The sequence below is a fragment of the Neoarius graeffei genome (genome assembly GCF_027579695.1).
Source record: "Neoarius graeffei isolate fNeoGra1 chromosome 18 unlocalized genomic scaffold, fNeoGra1.pri SUPER_18_unloc_1, whole genome shotgun sequence".
Classification (NCBI taxonomy): Eukaryota; Metazoa; Chordata; class Actinopteri; order Siluriformes; family Ariidae; genus Neoarius; species Neoarius graeffei.
Genome location: NW_026869982.1, coordinates 840,001 through 852,500, shown reverse-complemented (window position 1 = coordinate 852,500; position 12,500 = coordinate 840,001). Strand labels below are relative to the sequence as shown.

At 45.5% G+C, this 12,500-nt stretch overlaps 26 non-coding genes and 25 pseudogenes across 26 annotated transcripts; all 51 read left to right on the top strand.

The window, feature by feature from the left end:
* Positions 1-19: 19 nt before the first annotated feature.
* LOC132877307 (5S ribosomal RNA) lies at positions 20-138 on the top strand. Its single transcript, XR_009652988.1, has one exon. It is a non-coding gene; the product is annotated as a 5S ribosomal RNA (ribosomal RNA).
* A 122-nt stretch (positions 139-260) lies between these two features.
* On the top strand, positions 261-379 carry LOC132879474 (5S ribosomal RNA; annotated as a pseudogene).
* A 122-nt stretch (positions 380-501) lies between these two features.
* Positions 502-620, top strand: LOC132877306 (5S ribosomal RNA). The gene has a single exon (XR_009652987.1). It is a non-coding gene; the product is annotated as a 5S ribosomal RNA (ribosomal RNA).
* Positions 621-747: 127 nt separating this feature from the next.
* Positions 748-866, top strand: LOC132877305 (5S ribosomal RNA). Its single transcript, XR_009652986.1, has one exon. It is a non-coding gene; the product is annotated as a 5S ribosomal RNA (ribosomal RNA).
* A 112-nt stretch (positions 867-978) lies between these two features.
* LOC132879749 (5S ribosomal RNA) lies at positions 979-1,097 on the top strand (annotated as a pseudogene).
* Positions 1,098-1,214: 117 nt separating this feature from the next.
* Positions 1,215-1,333, top strand: LOC132877842 (5S ribosomal RNA). The gene has a single exon (XR_009653506.1). It is a non-coding gene; the product is annotated as a 5S ribosomal RNA (ribosomal RNA).
* Positions 1,334-1,455: 122 nt separating this feature from the next.
* LOC132878671 (5S ribosomal RNA) lies at positions 1,456-1,574 on the top strand (annotated as a pseudogene).
* Positions 1,575-1,696: 122 nt separating this feature from the next.
* LOC132877304 (5S ribosomal RNA) lies at positions 1,697-1,815 on the top strand. The gene has a single exon (XR_009652985.1). It is a non-coding gene; the product is annotated as a 5S ribosomal RNA (ribosomal RNA).
* Positions 1,816-1,937: 122 nt separating this feature from the next.
* Positions 1,938-2,056, top strand: LOC132877303 (5S ribosomal RNA). Its single transcript, XR_009652984.1, has one exon. It is a non-coding gene; the product is annotated as a 5S ribosomal RNA (ribosomal RNA).
* Positions 2,057-2,280: 224 nt separating this feature from the next.
* On the top strand, positions 2,281-2,399 carry LOC132880700 (5S ribosomal RNA; annotated as a pseudogene).
* Positions 2,400-2,516: 117 nt separating this feature from the next.
* On the top strand, positions 2,517-2,635 carry LOC132876235 (5S ribosomal RNA). Its single transcript, XR_009651962.1, has one exon. It is a non-coding gene; the product is annotated as a 5S ribosomal RNA (ribosomal RNA).
* Positions 2,636-2,757: 122 nt separating this feature from the next.
* On the top strand, positions 2,758-2,876 carry LOC132878464 (5S ribosomal RNA; annotated as a pseudogene).
* Positions 2,877-2,990: 114 nt separating this feature from the next.
* LOC132881304 (5S ribosomal RNA) lies at positions 2,991-3,109 on the top strand (annotated as a pseudogene).
* A 117-nt stretch (positions 3,110-3,226) lies between these two features.
* Positions 3,227-3,345, top strand: LOC132877302 (5S ribosomal RNA). The gene has a single exon (XR_009652983.1). It is a non-coding gene; the product is annotated as a 5S ribosomal RNA (ribosomal RNA).
* Positions 3,346-3,462: 117 nt separating this feature from the next.
* Positions 3,463-3,581, top strand: LOC132877301 (5S ribosomal RNA). Its single transcript, XR_009652982.1, has one exon. It is a non-coding gene; the product is annotated as a 5S ribosomal RNA (ribosomal RNA).
* A 122-nt stretch (positions 3,582-3,703) lies between these two features.
* Positions 3,704-3,822, top strand: LOC132879473 (5S ribosomal RNA; annotated as a pseudogene).
* Positions 3,823-3,944: 122 nt separating this feature from the next.
* LOC132877300 (5S ribosomal RNA) lies at positions 3,945-4,063 on the top strand. Its single transcript, XR_009652981.1, has one exon. It is a non-coding gene; the product is annotated as a 5S ribosomal RNA (ribosomal RNA).
* Positions 4,064-4,257: 194 nt separating this feature from the next.
* LOC132880699 (5S ribosomal RNA) lies at positions 4,258-4,376 on the top strand (annotated as a pseudogene).
* Positions 4,377-4,493: 117 nt separating this feature from the next.
* On the top strand, positions 4,494-4,612 carry LOC132876234 (5S ribosomal RNA). Its single transcript, XR_009651961.1, has one exon. It is a non-coding gene; the product is annotated as a 5S ribosomal RNA (ribosomal RNA).
* Positions 4,613-4,734: 122 nt separating this feature from the next.
* LOC132878463 (5S ribosomal RNA) lies at positions 4,735-4,853 on the top strand (annotated as a pseudogene).
* A 114-nt stretch (positions 4,854-4,967) lies between these two features.
* Positions 4,968-5,086, top strand: LOC132881303 (5S ribosomal RNA; annotated as a pseudogene).
* Positions 5,087-5,203: 117 nt separating this feature from the next.
* LOC132877299 (5S ribosomal RNA) lies at positions 5,204-5,322 on the top strand. Its single transcript, XR_009652980.1, has one exon. It is a non-coding gene; the product is annotated as a 5S ribosomal RNA (ribosomal RNA).
* Positions 5,323-5,439: 117 nt separating this feature from the next.
* LOC132877297 (5S ribosomal RNA) lies at positions 5,440-5,558 on the top strand. The gene has a single exon (XR_009652979.1). It is a non-coding gene; the product is annotated as a 5S ribosomal RNA (ribosomal RNA).
* A 122-nt stretch (positions 5,559-5,680) lies between these two features.
* Positions 5,681-5,799, top strand: LOC132879472 (5S ribosomal RNA; annotated as a pseudogene).
* A 122-nt stretch (positions 5,800-5,921) lies between these two features.
* On the top strand, positions 5,922-6,040 carry LOC132877295 (5S ribosomal RNA). Its single transcript, XR_009652977.1, has one exon. It is a non-coding gene; the product is annotated as a 5S ribosomal RNA (ribosomal RNA).
* A 127-nt stretch (positions 6,041-6,167) lies between these two features.
* On the top strand, positions 6,168-6,286 carry LOC132877294 (5S ribosomal RNA). The gene has a single exon (XR_009652976.1). It is a non-coding gene; the product is annotated as a 5S ribosomal RNA (ribosomal RNA).
* Positions 6,287-6,398: 112 nt separating this feature from the next.
* LOC132879748 (5S ribosomal RNA) lies at positions 6,399-6,517 on the top strand (annotated as a pseudogene).
* A 117-nt stretch (positions 6,518-6,634) lies between these two features.
* LOC132877840 (5S ribosomal RNA) lies at positions 6,635-6,753 on the top strand. The gene has a single exon (XR_009653504.1). It is a non-coding gene; the product is annotated as a 5S ribosomal RNA (ribosomal RNA).
* Positions 6,754-6,875: 122 nt separating this feature from the next.
* LOC132878259 (5S ribosomal RNA) lies at positions 6,876-6,994 on the top strand (annotated as a pseudogene).
* A 122-nt stretch (positions 6,995-7,116) lies between these two features.
* On the top strand, positions 7,117-7,235 carry LOC132877293 (5S ribosomal RNA). The gene has a single exon (XR_009652975.1). It is a non-coding gene; the product is annotated as a 5S ribosomal RNA (ribosomal RNA).
* A 122-nt stretch (positions 7,236-7,357) lies between these two features.
* Positions 7,358-7,476, top strand: LOC132877291 (5S ribosomal RNA). The gene has a single exon (XR_009652973.1). It is a non-coding gene; the product is annotated as a 5S ribosomal RNA (ribosomal RNA).
* A 139-nt stretch (positions 7,477-7,615) lies between these two features.
* LOC132880698 (5S ribosomal RNA) lies at positions 7,616-7,734 on the top strand (annotated as a pseudogene).
* A 117-nt stretch (positions 7,735-7,851) lies between these two features.
* On the top strand, positions 7,852-7,970 carry LOC132876233 (5S ribosomal RNA). The gene has a single exon (XR_009651960.1). It is a non-coding gene; the product is annotated as a 5S ribosomal RNA (ribosomal RNA).
* A 122-nt stretch (positions 7,971-8,092) lies between these two features.
* Positions 8,093-8,211, top strand: LOC132878461 (5S ribosomal RNA; annotated as a pseudogene).
* Positions 8,212-8,325: 114 nt separating this feature from the next.
* LOC132881302 (5S ribosomal RNA) lies at positions 8,326-8,444 on the top strand (annotated as a pseudogene).
* A 117-nt stretch (positions 8,445-8,561) lies between these two features.
* LOC132877290 (5S ribosomal RNA) lies at positions 8,562-8,680 on the top strand. Its single transcript, XR_009652972.1, has one exon. It is a non-coding gene; the product is annotated as a 5S ribosomal RNA (ribosomal RNA).
* Positions 8,681-8,797: 117 nt separating this feature from the next.
* Positions 8,798-8,916, top strand: LOC132877289 (5S ribosomal RNA). The gene has a single exon (XR_009652971.1). It is a non-coding gene; the product is annotated as a 5S ribosomal RNA (ribosomal RNA).
* A 122-nt stretch (positions 8,917-9,038) lies between these two features.
* Positions 9,039-9,157, top strand: LOC132879471 (5S ribosomal RNA; annotated as a pseudogene).
* A 122-nt stretch (positions 9,158-9,279) lies between these two features.
* On the top strand, positions 9,280-9,398 carry LOC132877288 (5S ribosomal RNA). The gene has a single exon (XR_009652970.1). It is a non-coding gene; the product is annotated as a 5S ribosomal RNA (ribosomal RNA).
* Positions 9,399-9,525: 127 nt separating this feature from the next.
* On the top strand, positions 9,526-9,644 carry LOC132878608 (5S ribosomal RNA; annotated as a pseudogene).
* A 112-nt stretch (positions 9,645-9,756) lies between these two features.
* On the top strand, positions 9,757-9,875 carry LOC132879747 (5S ribosomal RNA; annotated as a pseudogene).
* A 117-nt stretch (positions 9,876-9,992) lies between these two features.
* LOC132877839 (5S ribosomal RNA) lies at positions 9,993-10,111 on the top strand. The gene has a single exon (XR_009653503.1). It is a non-coding gene; the product is annotated as a 5S ribosomal RNA (ribosomal RNA).
* A 122-nt stretch (positions 10,112-10,233) lies between these two features.
* On the top strand, positions 10,234-10,352 carry LOC132878258 (5S ribosomal RNA; annotated as a pseudogene).
* Positions 10,353-10,474: 122 nt separating this feature from the next.
* On the top strand, positions 10,475-10,593 carry LOC132877287 (5S ribosomal RNA). Its single transcript, XR_009652969.1, has one exon. It is a non-coding gene; the product is annotated as a 5S ribosomal RNA (ribosomal RNA).
* A 122-nt stretch (positions 10,594-10,715) lies between these two features.
* Positions 10,716-10,834, top strand: LOC132877286 (5S ribosomal RNA). The gene has a single exon (XR_009652967.1). It is a non-coding gene; the product is annotated as a 5S ribosomal RNA (ribosomal RNA).
* Positions 10,835-11,058: 224 nt separating this feature from the next.
* On the top strand, positions 11,059-11,177 carry LOC132880697 (5S ribosomal RNA; annotated as a pseudogene).
* Positions 11,178-11,294: 117 nt separating this feature from the next.
* On the top strand, positions 11,295-11,413 carry LOC132878460 (5S ribosomal RNA; annotated as a pseudogene).
* Positions 11,414-11,525: 112 nt separating this feature from the next.
* On the top strand, positions 11,526-11,644 carry LOC132879746 (5S ribosomal RNA; annotated as a pseudogene).
* Positions 11,645-11,761: 117 nt separating this feature from the next.
* Positions 11,762-11,880, top strand: LOC132878625 (5S ribosomal RNA; annotated as a pseudogene).
* A 122-nt stretch (positions 11,881-12,002) lies between these two features.
* Positions 12,003-12,121, top strand: LOC132877285 (5S ribosomal RNA). The gene has a single exon (XR_009652966.1). It is a non-coding gene; the product is annotated as a 5S ribosomal RNA (ribosomal RNA).
* A 204-nt stretch (positions 12,122-12,325) lies between these two features.
* LOC132880695 (5S ribosomal RNA) lies at positions 12,326-12,444 on the top strand (annotated as a pseudogene).
* The last annotated feature ends 56 nt before the right edge of the window (positions 12,445-12,500 follow it).

Below are 12,500 nucleotides of genomic sequence, written 5' to 3'. Positions count from 1 at the left end.
ACATTTCCAACTAACTGTTGCTTATGGCCAAACCACTCTGACAACGCCTGATCCCGTCTGATCTCAGAAGCTAAACAGAGTTGGGCCTGGTTAGTACTTGAGTGGGAGACTGCCTAGGAATACCAGGTACTGTAAGCATTTTATTTTGTCTTCTTGCAGAAATCTGTTTGAATTTTCCTTCTGCTCGCAAGGCAAGAATTTTCCTTCTGGGCGCAAGGCAAGGCAAGGCAAGAAAAACGGCACATTTCCAACTAACTGTTGCTTATGGCCAAACCACTCTGACATCGCCTGATCCCGTCTGATCTCAGAAACTAAACAGAGTTGGGCCTGGTTAGTACTTGAGTGGGAGACTGAATAGGAATACCAGGTACTGTAAGCATTTTATTTTGTCTTCTAGCAGAAATCTGTTTGAATTTTCCTTCTGCTCGCAAGGCAAGAATTTTCCTTCTGGGCGCAAGGCAAGGCAAGGCAAGAAAAACGGCACATTTCCAACTAACTGTTGCTTATGGCCAAACCACTCTGACAACGCCTGATCCCGTCTGATCTCAGAAGCTAAACAGAGTTGGGCCTGGTTAGTACTTGAGTGGGAGACTGCCTAGGAATACCAGGTACTGTAAGCATTTTATTTTGTCTTCTTGCAGAAATCTGTTTGAATTTTCCTTCTGCTCGCAAGGCAAGAATTTTCCTTCTGGGCGCAAGGCAAGGCAAGGCAAGGCAAGAAAAACGGCACATTTCCAACTAACTGTTGCTTATGGCCAAACCACTCTGACAACGCCTGATCCCGTCTGATCTCAGAAGCTAAACAGAGTTGGGCCTGGTTAGTACTTGAGTGGGAGACTGCCTAGGAATACCAGGTACTGTAAGCATTTTATTTTGTCTTCTAGCAGAAATCTGTTTGAATTTTCCTTCTGGTCGCAAGGCAAGAATTTTCCTTCTGGGCGCAAGGCAAGAAAAATGGCACATTTCCAACAAGCTGTTGCTTACGGCCAAACCACTCTGACAACGCCTGATCCTGTCAGATCTCAGAAACTAAACAGAGTTGGGCCTGTTTAGTACTTGAGTGGGAGACTGCCTAGTAATACCAGGTACTGTAAGCATTTTATTTTGTCTTCTTGCAGAAATCTGTTTGAATTTTCCTTCTGCTCGCAAGGCAAGAATTTTCCTTCTGGTCGCAAGGCAAGGCAAGAAAAACGGCACATTTCCAACTAACTGCTGCTTATGGCCAAACCACTCTGACAACGCCTGATCCCGTCTGATCTCAGAAGCTAAACAGAGTTGGGCCTGGATAGTACTTGAGTGGGAGACTGCCTAGGAATACCAGGTACTGTAAGCATTTTATTTTGTCTTCTAGCAGAAATCTGTTTGAATTTTCCTTCTGCTCGCAAGGCAAGAATTTTCCTTCTGGGCGCAAGGCAAGGCAAGGCAAGAAAAACGGCACATTTCCAACTCACTGTTGCTTATGGCCAAACCACTCTGACAACGCTTGATCCCGTCTGATCTCAGAAGCTAAACAGAGTTAGGCCTGGTTAGTACTTGAGTGGGAGACTGCCTAGGAATACCAGGTACTGTAAGCATTTTATTTTGTCTTCTTGCAGAAATCTGTTTGAATTTTCCTTCTGCTCGCAAGGCAAGAATTTTCCTTCTGGTCGCAAGGCAAGGCAAGGCAAGAAAAACGGCACATTTCCAACTAACTGTTGCTTATGGCCAAACCACTCTGACAACGCCTGATCCCGTCTGATCTCAGAAGCTAAACAGAGTTGGGCCTGGTTAGTACTTGAGTGGGAGACTGCCTAGGAATACCAGGTACTGTAAGCATTTTATTTTGTCTTCTAGCAGAAATCTGTTTGAATTTTCCTTCTGCTCGCAAGGCAAGAATTTTCCTTCTGGGCGCAAGGCAAGGCAAGGCAAGAAAAACGACACATTTCCAACTAACTGTTGCTTATGGCCAAACCACTCTGACAACGCCTGATCCCGTCTGATCTCAGAAGCTAAACAGAGTTGGGCCTGGTTAGTACTTGAGTGGGAGACTGCCTAGGAATACCAGGTACTGTAAGCATTTTATTTTGTCTTCTTGCAGAAATCTGTTTGAATTTTCCTTCTGCTCGCAAGGCAAGAATTTTCCTTCTGGGCGCAAGGCAAGGCAAGGCAAGGCAAGGCAAGGCAAGGCAAGGCAAGGCAAGGCAAGGCAAGGCAAGGCAAGGCAAGGCAAGGCAAGGCAAGGCAAGGCAAGGCAAGGCAAGGCAAGGCAAGGCAAGGCAAGGCGCACATTTCCAGACTGTTGTTTACGTCCAAACCACTCTGACAATGCCTGATCCTGTCTGATCTGAGAAGCTAAACAGAGTTGGGCCTGGTTAGTACTTGAGTGTGAGACTGCCTAGGAATACCAGGTACTGTAAGCATTTTATTTTGTCTCCTTGCAGAAATCTGTTTGAATTTTCCTTCTGCTCGCAAGGCAAGAATTTTCCTTCTGGTCGCAAGGCAAGGCAAGAAAAACGGCACATTTCCAACTAACTGTTGCTTACGGCCAAACCACTCTGACAACGCCTGATCCCGTCTGATCTCAGAAGCTAAACAGAGTTGGGCCTGGTTAGTACTTGAGTGGGAGACTGCCTAGGAATACCAGGTACTGTAAGCATTTTATTTTGTCTTCTAGCAGAAATCTGTTTGAATTTTCCTTCTGCTCGCAAGGCAAGAATTTTCCTTCTGGGCGCAAGGCAAGGCAAGGCAAGAAAAACGGCACATTTCCAACTAACTGTTGCTTATGGCCAAACCACTCTGACAACGCCTGATCCCGTCTGATGTCAGAAGCTAAACAGAGTTGGGCCTGGTTAGTACTTGAGTGGGAGACTGCCTAGGAATACCAGGTACTGTAAGCATTTTATTTTGTCTTCTTGCAGAAATCTGTTTGAATTTTCCTTCTGGTCGCAAGGCAAGAATTTTCCTTCTGATCGCAAGGCAAGGCAAGAAAAACGGCACATTTCCAGACTATTGCTTATGTCCAAACCACTCTGACAATGCCTGATCCTGTCTGATCTGAGAAGCTAAACAGAGTTGGGCCTGTTTAGTACTTGAGTGGGAGACTGCCTAGTAATACCAGGTACTGTAAGCATTTTATTTTGTCTTCTTGCAGAAATCTGTTTGAATTTTCCTTCTGCTCGCAAGGCAAGAATTTTCCTTCTGGTCGCAAGGCAAGGCAAGAAAAACGGCACATTTCCAACTAACTGTTGCTTATGGCCAAACCACTCTGACAACGCCTGATCCCGTCTGATCTCAGAAGCTAAACAGAGTTGGGCCTGGTTAGTACTTGAGTGGGAGACTGCCTAGGAATACCAGGTACTGTAAGCATTTTATTTTGTCTTCTAGCAGAAATCTGTTTGAATTTTCCTTCTGCTCGCAAGGCAAGAATTTTCCTTCTGGGCGCAAGGCAAGGCAAGAAAATCGGCACATTTCCAACTAACTGTTGCTTATGGCCAAACCACTCTGACAACGCCTGATCCCGTCTGATCTCAGAAGCTAAACAGAGTTGGGCCTGGTTAGTACTTGAGTGGGAGACTGCCTAGGAATACCAGGTACTGTAAGCATTTTATTTTGTCTTCTTGCAGAAATCTGTTTGAATTTTCCTTCTGCTCGCAAGGCAAGAATTTTCCTTCTGGGCGCAAGGCAAGGCAAGGCAAGAAAAACGGCACATTTCCAACTAACTGTTGCTTATGGCCAAACCACTCTGACATCGCCTGATCCCGTCTGATCTCAGAAACTAAACAGAGTTGGGCCTGGTTAGTACTTGAGTGGGAGACTGAATAGGAATACCAGGTACTGTAAGCATTTTATTTTGTCTTCTAGCAGAAATCTGTTTGAATTTTCCTTCTGCTCGCAAGGCAAGAATTTTCCTTCTGGGCGCAAGGCAAGGCAAGGCAAGAAAAACGGCACATTTCCAACTAACTGTTGCTTATGGCCAAACCACTCTGACAACGCCTGATCCCGTCTGATCTCAGAAGCTAAACAGAGTTGGGCCTGGTTAGTACTTGAGTGGGAGACTGCCTAGGAATACCAGGTACTGTAAGCATTTTATTTTGTCTTCTTGCAGAAATCTGTTTGAATTTTCCTTCTGCTCGCAAGGCAAGAATTTTCCTTCTGGGCGCAAGGCAAGGCAAGGCAAGGCAAGGCAAGGCAAGGCAAGGCAAGGCAAGGCAAGGCAAGGCAAGGCAAGGCAAGGCAAGGCAAGGCAAGGCAAGGCAAGGCGCACATTTCCAGACTGTTGTTTACGTCCAAACCACTCTGACAATGCCTGATCCTGTCTGATCTGAGAAGCTAAACAGAGTTGGGCCTGGTTAGTACTTGAGTGTGAGACTGCCTAGGAATACCAGGTACTGTAAGCATTTTATTTTGTCTCCTTGCAGAAATCTGTTTGAATTTTCCTTCTGCTCGCAAGGCAAGAATTTTCCTTCTGGTCGCAAGGCAAGGCAAGAAAAACGGCACATTTCCAACTAACTGTTGCTTACGGCCAAACCACTCTGACAACGCCTGATCCCGTCTGATCTCAGAAGCTAAACAGAGTTGGGCCTGGTTAGTACTTGAGTGGGAGACTGCCTAGGAATACCAGGTACTGTAAGCATTTTATTTTGTCTTCTAGCAGAAATCTGTTTGAATTTTCCTTCTGCTCGCAAGGCAAGAATTTTCCTTCTGGGCGCAAGGCAAGGCAAGGCAAGAAAAACGGCACATTTCCAACTAACTGTTGCTTATGGCCAAACCACTCTGACAACGCCTGATCCCGTCTGATGTCAGAAGCTAAACAGAGTTGGGCCTGGTTAGTACTTGAGTGGGAGACTGCCTAGGAATACCAGGTACTGTAAGCATTTTATTTTGTCTTCTTGCAGAAATCTGTTTGAATTTTCCTTCTGGTCGCAAGGCAAGAATTTTCCTTCTGATCGCAAGGCAAGGCAAGAAAAACGGCACATTTCCAGACTATTGCTTATGTCCAAACCACTCTGACAATGCCTGATCCTGTCTGATCTGAGAAGCTAAACAGAGTTGGGCCTGTTTAGTACTTGAGTGGGAGACTGCCTAGTAATACCAGGTACTGTAAGCATTTTATTTTGTCTTCTTGCAGAAATCTGTTTGAATTTTCCTTCTGCTCGCAAGGCAAGAATTTTCCTTCTGGTCGCAAGGCAAGGCAAGAAAAACGGCACATTTCCAACTAACTGTTGCTTATGGCCAAACCACTCTGACAACGCCTGATCCCGTCTGATCTCAGAAGCTAAACAGAGTTGGGCCTGGTTAGTACTTGAGTGGGAGACTGCCTAGGAATACCAGGTACTGTAAGCATTTTATTTTGTCTTCTAGCAGAAATCTGTTTGAATTTTCCTTCTGCTCGCAAGGCAAGAATTTTCCTTCTGGGCGCAAGGCAAGGCAAGAAAAACGGCACATTTCCAACTAACTGTTGCTTATGGCCAAACCACTCTGACAACGCCTGATCCCGTCTGATCTCAGAAGCTAAACAGAGTTGGGCCTGGTTAGTACTTGAGTGGGAGACTGCCTAGGAATACCAGGTACTGTAAGCATTTTATTTTGTCTTCTTGCAGAAATCTGTTTGAATTTTCCTTCTGCTCGCAAGGCAAGAATTTTCCTTCTGGGCGCAAGGCAAGGCAAGGCAAGAAAAACGGCACATTTCCAACTAACTGTTGCTTATGGCCAAACCACTCTGACATCGCCTGATCCCGTCTGATCTCAGAAACTAAACAGAGTTGGGCCTGGTTAGTACTTGAGTGGGAGACTGAATAGGAATACCAGGTACTGTAAGCATTTTATTTTGTCTTCTAGCAGAAATCTGTTTGAATTTTCCTTCTGCTCGCAAGGCAAGAATTTTCCTTCTGGGCGCAAGGCAAGGCAAGGCAAGAAAAACGGCACATTTCCAACTAACTGTTGCTTATGGCCAAACCACTCTGACAACGCCTGATCCCGTCTGATCTCAGAAGCTAAACAGAGTTGGGCCTGGTTAGTACTTGAGTGGGAGACTGCCTAGGAATACCAGGTACTGTAAGCATTTTATTTTGTCTTCTTGCAGAAATCTGTTTGAATTTTCCTTCTGCTCGCAAGGCAAGAATTTTCCTTCTGGGCGCAAGGCAAGGCAAGGCAAGGCAAGAAAAACGGCACATTTCCAACTAACTGTTGCTTATGGCCAAACCACTCTGACAACGCCTGATCCCGTCTGATCTCAGAAGCTAAACAGAGTTGGGCCTGGTTAGTACTTGAGTGGGAGACTGCCTAGGAATACCAGGTACTGTAAGCATTTTATTTTGTCTTCTAGCAGAAATCTGTTTGAATTTTCCTTCTGGTCGCAAGGCAAGAATTTTCCTTCTGGGCGCAAGGCAAGAAAAATGGCACATTTCCAACAAGCTGTTGCTTACGGCCAAACCACTCTGACAACGCCTGATCCTGTCAGATCTCAGAAACTAAACAGAGTTGGGCCTGTTTAGTACTTGAGTGGGAGACTGCCTAGTAATACCAGGTACTGTAAGCATTTTATTTTGTCTTCTTGCAGAAATCTGTTTGAATTTTCCTTCTGCTCGCAAGGCAAGAATTTTCCTTCTGGTCGCAAGGCAAGGCAAGAAAAACGGAACATTTCCAACTAACTGCTGCTTATGGCCAAACCACTCTGACAACGCCTGATCCCGTCTGATCTCAGAAGCTAAACAGAGTTGGGCCTGGATAGTACTTGAGTGGGAGACTGCCTAGGAATACCAGGTACTGTAAGCATTTTATTTTGTCTTCTAGCAGAAATCTGTTTGAATTTTCCTTCTGCTCGCAAGGCAAGAATTTTCCTTCTGGGCGCAAGGCAAGGCAAGGCAAGAAAAACGGCACATTTCCAACTCACTGTTGCTTATGGCCAAACCACTCTGACAACGCCTGATCCCGTCTGATCTCAGAAGCTAAACAGAGTTAGGCCTGGTTAGTACTTGAGTGGGAGACTGCCTAGGAATACCAGGTACTGTAAGCATTTTATTTTGTCTTCTTGCAGAAATCTGTTTGAATTTTCCTTCTGCTCGCAAGGCAAGAATTTTCCTTCTGGTCGCAAGGCAAGGCAAGGCAAGAAAAACGGCACATTTCCAGCTAACTGTTGCTTATGGCCAAACCACTCTGACAACGCCTGATCCCGTCTGATCTCAGAAGCTAAACAGAGTTGGGCCTGGTTAGTACTTGAGTGGGAGACTGCCTAGGAATACCAGGTACTGTAAGCATTTTATTTTGTCTTCTAGCAGAAATCTGTTTGAATTTTCCTTCTGCTCGCAAGGCAAGAATTTTCCTTCTGGGCGCAAGGCAAGGCAAGGCAAGAAAAACGACACATTTCCAACTAACTGTTGCTTATGGCCAAACCACTCTGACAACGCCTGATCCCGTCTGATCTCAGAAGCTAAACAGAGTTGGGCCTGGTTAGTACTTGAGTGGGAGACTGCCTAGGAATACCAGGTACTGTAAGCATTTTATTTTGTCTTCTTGCAGAAATCTGTTTGAATTTTCCTTCTGCTCGCAAGGCAAGAATTTTCCTTCTGGGCGCAAGGCAAGGCAAGGCAAGGCAAGGCAAGGCAAGGCAAGGCAAGGCACACATTTCCAGACTGTTGTTTACGTCCAAACCACTCTGACAATGCCTGATCCTGTCTGATCTGAGAAGCTAAACAGAGTTGGGCCTGGTTAGTACTTGAGTGTGAGACTGCCTAGGAATACCAGGTACTGTAAGCATTTTATTTTGTCTCCTTGCAGAAATCTGTTTGAATTTTCCTTCTGCTCGCAAGGCAAGAATTTTCCTTCTGGTCGCAAGGCAAGGCAAGAAAAACGGCACATTTCCAACTAACTGTTGCTTACGGCCAAACCACTCTGACAACGCCTGATCCCGTCTGATCTCAGAAGCTAAACAGAGTTGGGCCTGGTTAGTACTTGAGTGGGAGACTGCCTAGGAATACCAGGTACTGTAAGCATTTTATTTTGTCTTCTAGCAGAAATCTGTTTGAATTTTCCTTCTGCTCGCAAGGCAAGAATTTTCCTTCTGGGCGCAAGGCAAGGCAAGGCAAGAAAAACGGCACATTTCCAACTAACTGTTGCTTATGGCCAAACCACTCTGACAACGCCTGATCCCGTCTGATGTCAGAAGCTAAACAGAGTTGGGCCTGGTTAGTACTTGAGTGGGAGACTGCCTAGGAATACCAGGTACTGTAAGCATTTTATTTTGTCTTCTTGCAGAAATCTGTTTGAATTTTCCTTCTGGTCGCAAGGCAAGAATTTTCCTTCTGATCGCAAGGCAAGGCAAGAAAAACGGCACATTTCCAGACTATTGCTTATGTCCAAACCACTCTGACAATGCCTGATCCTGTCTGATCTGAGAAGCTAAACAGAGTTGGGCCTGTTTAGTACTTGAGTGGGAGACTGCCTAGTAATACCAGGTACTGTAAGCATTTTATTTTGTCTTCTTGCAGAAATCTGTTTGAATTTTCCTTCTGCTCGCAAGGCAAGAATTTTCCTTCTGGTCGCAAGGCAAGGCAAGAAAAACGGCACATTTCCAACTAACTGTTGCTTATGGCCAAACCACTCTGACAACGCCTGATCCCGTCTGATCTCAGAAGCTAAACAGAGTTGGGCCTGGTTAGTACTTGAGTGGGAGACTGCCTAGGAATACCAGGTACTGTAAGCATTTTATTTTGTCTTCTAGCAGAAATCTGTTTGAATTTTCCTTCTGCTCGCAAGGCAAGAATTTTCCTTCTGGGCGCAAGGCAAGGCAAGAAAAACGGCACATTTCCAACTAACTGTTGCTTATGGCCAAACCACTCTGACAACGCCTGATCCCGTCTGATCTCAGAAGCTAAACAGAGTTGGGCCTGGTTAGTACTTGAGTGGGAGACTGCCTAGGAATACCAGGTACTGTAAGCATTTTATTTTGTCTTCTTGCAGAAATCTGTTTGAATTTTCCTTCTGCTCGCAAGGCAAGAATTTTCCTTCTGGGCGCAAGGCAAGGCAAGGCAAGAAAAACGGCACATTTCCAACTAACTGTTGCTTATGGCCAAACCACTCTGACATCGCCTGATCCCGTCTGATCTCAGAAACTAAACAGAGTTGGGCCTGGTTAGTACTTGAGTGGGAGACTGAATAGGAATACCAGGTACTGTAAGCATTTTATTTTGTCTTCTAGCAGAAATCTGTTTGAATTTTCCTTCTGCTCGCAAGGCAAGAATTTTCCTTCTGGGCGCAAGGCAAGGCAAGGCAAGAAAAACGGCACATTTCCAACTAACTGTTGCTTATGGCCAAACCACTCTGACAACGCCTGATCCCGTCTGATCTCAGAAGCTAAACAGAGTTGGGCCTGGTTAGTACTTGAGTGGGAGACTGCCTAGGAATACCAGGTACTGTAAGCATTTTATTTTGTCTTCTTGCAGAAATCTGTTTGAATTTTCCTTCTGCTCGCAAGGCAAGAATTTTCCTTCTGGGCGCAAGGCAAGGCAAGGCAAGGCAAGAAAAACGGCACATTTCCAACTAACTGTTGCTTATGGCCAAACCACTCTGACAACGCCTGATCCCGTCTGATCTCAGAAGCTAAACAGAGTTGGGCCTGGTTAGTACTTGAGTGGGAGAATGCCTAGGAATACCAGGTACTGTAAGCATTTTATTTTGTCTTCTAGCAGAAATCTGTTTGAATTTTCCTTCTGGTCGCAAGGCAAGAATTTTCCTTCTGGGCGCAAGGCAAGAAAAATGGCACATTTCCAACAAGCTGTTGCTTACGGCCAAACCACTCTGACAACGCCTGATCCTGTCAGATCTCAGAAACTAAACAGAGTTGGGCCTGTTTAGTACTTGAGTGGGAGACTGCCTAGTAATACCAGGTACTGTAAGCATTTTATTTTGTCTTCTTGCAGAAATCTGTTTGAATTTTCCTTCTGCTCGCAAGGCAAGAATTTTCCTTCTGGTCGCAAGGCAAGGCAAGAAAAACGGCACATTTCCAACTAACTGCTGCTTATGGCCAAACCACTCTGACAACGCCTGATCCCGTCTGATCTCAGAAGCTAAACAGAGTTGGGCCTGGATAGTACTTGAGTGGGAGACTGCCTAGGAATACCAGGTACTGTAAGCATTTTATTTTGTCTTCTAGCAGAAATCTGTTTGAATTTTCCTTCTGCTCGCAAGGCAAGAATTTTCCTTCTGGGCGCAAGGCAAGGCAAGGCAAGAAAAACGGCACATTTCCAACTCACTGTTGCTTATGGCCAAACCACTCTGACAACGCCTGATCCCGTCTGATCTCAGAAGCTAAACAGAGTTAGGCCTGGTTAGTACTTGAGTGGGAGACTGCCTAGGAATACCAGGTACTGTAAGCATTTTATTTTGTCTTCTTGCAGAAATCTGTTTGAATTTTCCTTCTGCTCGCAAGGCAAGAATTTTCCTTCTGGTCGCAAGGCAAGGCAAGGCAAGAAAAACGGCACATTTCCAACTAACTGTTGCTTATGGCCAAACCACTCTGACAACGCCTGATCCCGTCTGATCTCAGAAGCTAAACAGAGTTGGGCCTGGTTAGTACTTGAGTGGGAGACTGCCTAGGAATACCAGGTACTGTAAGCATTTTATTTTGTCTTCTAGCAGAAATCTGTTTGAATTTTCCTTCTGCTCGCAAGGCAAGAATTTTCCTTCTGGGCGCAAGGCAAGGCAAGGCAAGAAAAACGACACATTTCCAACTAACTGTTGCTTATGGCCAAACCACTCTGACAACGCCTGATCCCGTCTGATCTCAGAAGCTAAACAGAGTTGGGCCTGGTTAGTACTTGAGTGGGAGACTGCCTAGGAATACCAGGTACTGTAAGCATTTTATTTTGTCTTCTTGCAGAAATCTGTTTGAATTTTCCTTCTGCTCGCAAGGCAAGAATTTTCCTTCTGGGCGCAAGGCAAGGCAAGGCAAGGCAAGGCAAGGCAAGGCAAGGCAAGGCAAGGCAAGGCAAGGCAAGGCAAGGCAAGGCAAGGCAAGGCAAGGCAAGGCAAGGCAAGGCAAGGCAAGGCAAGGCAAGGCAAGGCGCACATTTCCAGACTGTTGTTTACGTCCAAACCACTCTGACAATGCCTGATCCTGTCTGATCTGAGAAGCTAAACAGAGTTGGGCCTGGTTAGTACTTGAGTGTGAGACTGCCTAGGAATACCAGGTACTGTAAGCATTTTATTTTGTCTCCTTGCAGAAATCTGTTTGAATTTTCCTTCTGCTCGCAAGGCAAGAATTTTCCTTCTGGGCGCAAGGCAAGGCAAGAAAAACGGCACATTTCCAACTAACTGTTGCTTATGGCCAAACCACTCTGACAACGCCTGATCCCGTCTGATGTCAGAAGCTAAACAGAGTTGGGCCTGGTTAGTACTTGAGTGGGAGACTGCCTAGGAATACCAGGTACTGTAAGCATTTTATTTTGTCTTCTTGCAGAAATCTGTTTGAATTTTCCTTCTGGTCGCAAGGCAAGAATTTTCCTTCTGATCGCAAGGCAAGAAAAATGGCACATTTCCAACAAGCTGTTGCTTACGGCCAAACCACTCTGACAACGCCTGATCCTGTCAGATCTCAGAAACTAAACAGAGTTGGGCCTGTTTAGTACTTGAGTGGGAGACTGCCTAGTAATACCAGGTACTGTAAGCATTTTATTTTGTCTTCTTGCAGAAATCTGTTTGAATTTTCCTTCTGCTCGCAAGGCAAGAATTTTCCTTCTGGTCGCAAGGCAAGGCAAGAAAAACGGCACATTTCCAACTAACTGTTGCTTATGGCCAAACCACTCTGACAACGCCTGATCCTGTCTGATCTCAGAAGCTAAACAGAGTTGGGCCTGGTTAGTACTTGAGTGGGAGACTGCCTAGGAATACCAGGTACTGTGAGCATTTTATTTTGTCTTCTTGCAGAAATCTGTTTGAATTTTCCTTCTGCTCGCAAGGCAAGAATTTTCCTTCTGGGCGCAAGGCAAGGCAAGGCAAGAAAAACGGCACATTTCCAACTAACTGTTGCTTATGGCCAAACCACTCTGACAACGCCTGATCCCGTCTGATCTCAGAAGCTAAACAGAGTTGGGCCTGGTTAGTACTTGAGTGGGAGACTGCCTAGGAATACCAGGTACTGTAAGCATTTTATTTTGTCTTCTTGCAGAAATCTGTTTGAATTTTCCTTCTGCTCGCAAGGCAAGAATTTTCCTTCTGGGCGCAAGGCAAGGCAAGGCAAGGCAAGGCAAGGCAAGGCAAGGCAAGGCAAGGCAAGGCAAGGCAAGGCAAGGCAAGGCAAGGCAAGGCAAGGCAAGGCAAGGCAAGGCAAGGCGCACATTTCCAGACTGTTGTTTACGTCCAAACCACTCTGACAATGCCTGATCCTGTCTGATCTGAGAAGCTAAACAGAGTTGGGCCTGGTTAGTACTTGAGTGTGAGACTGCCTAGGAATACCAGGTACTGTAAGCATTTTATTTTGTCTCCTTGCAGAAATCTGTTTGAATTTTCCTTCTGCTCGCAAGGCA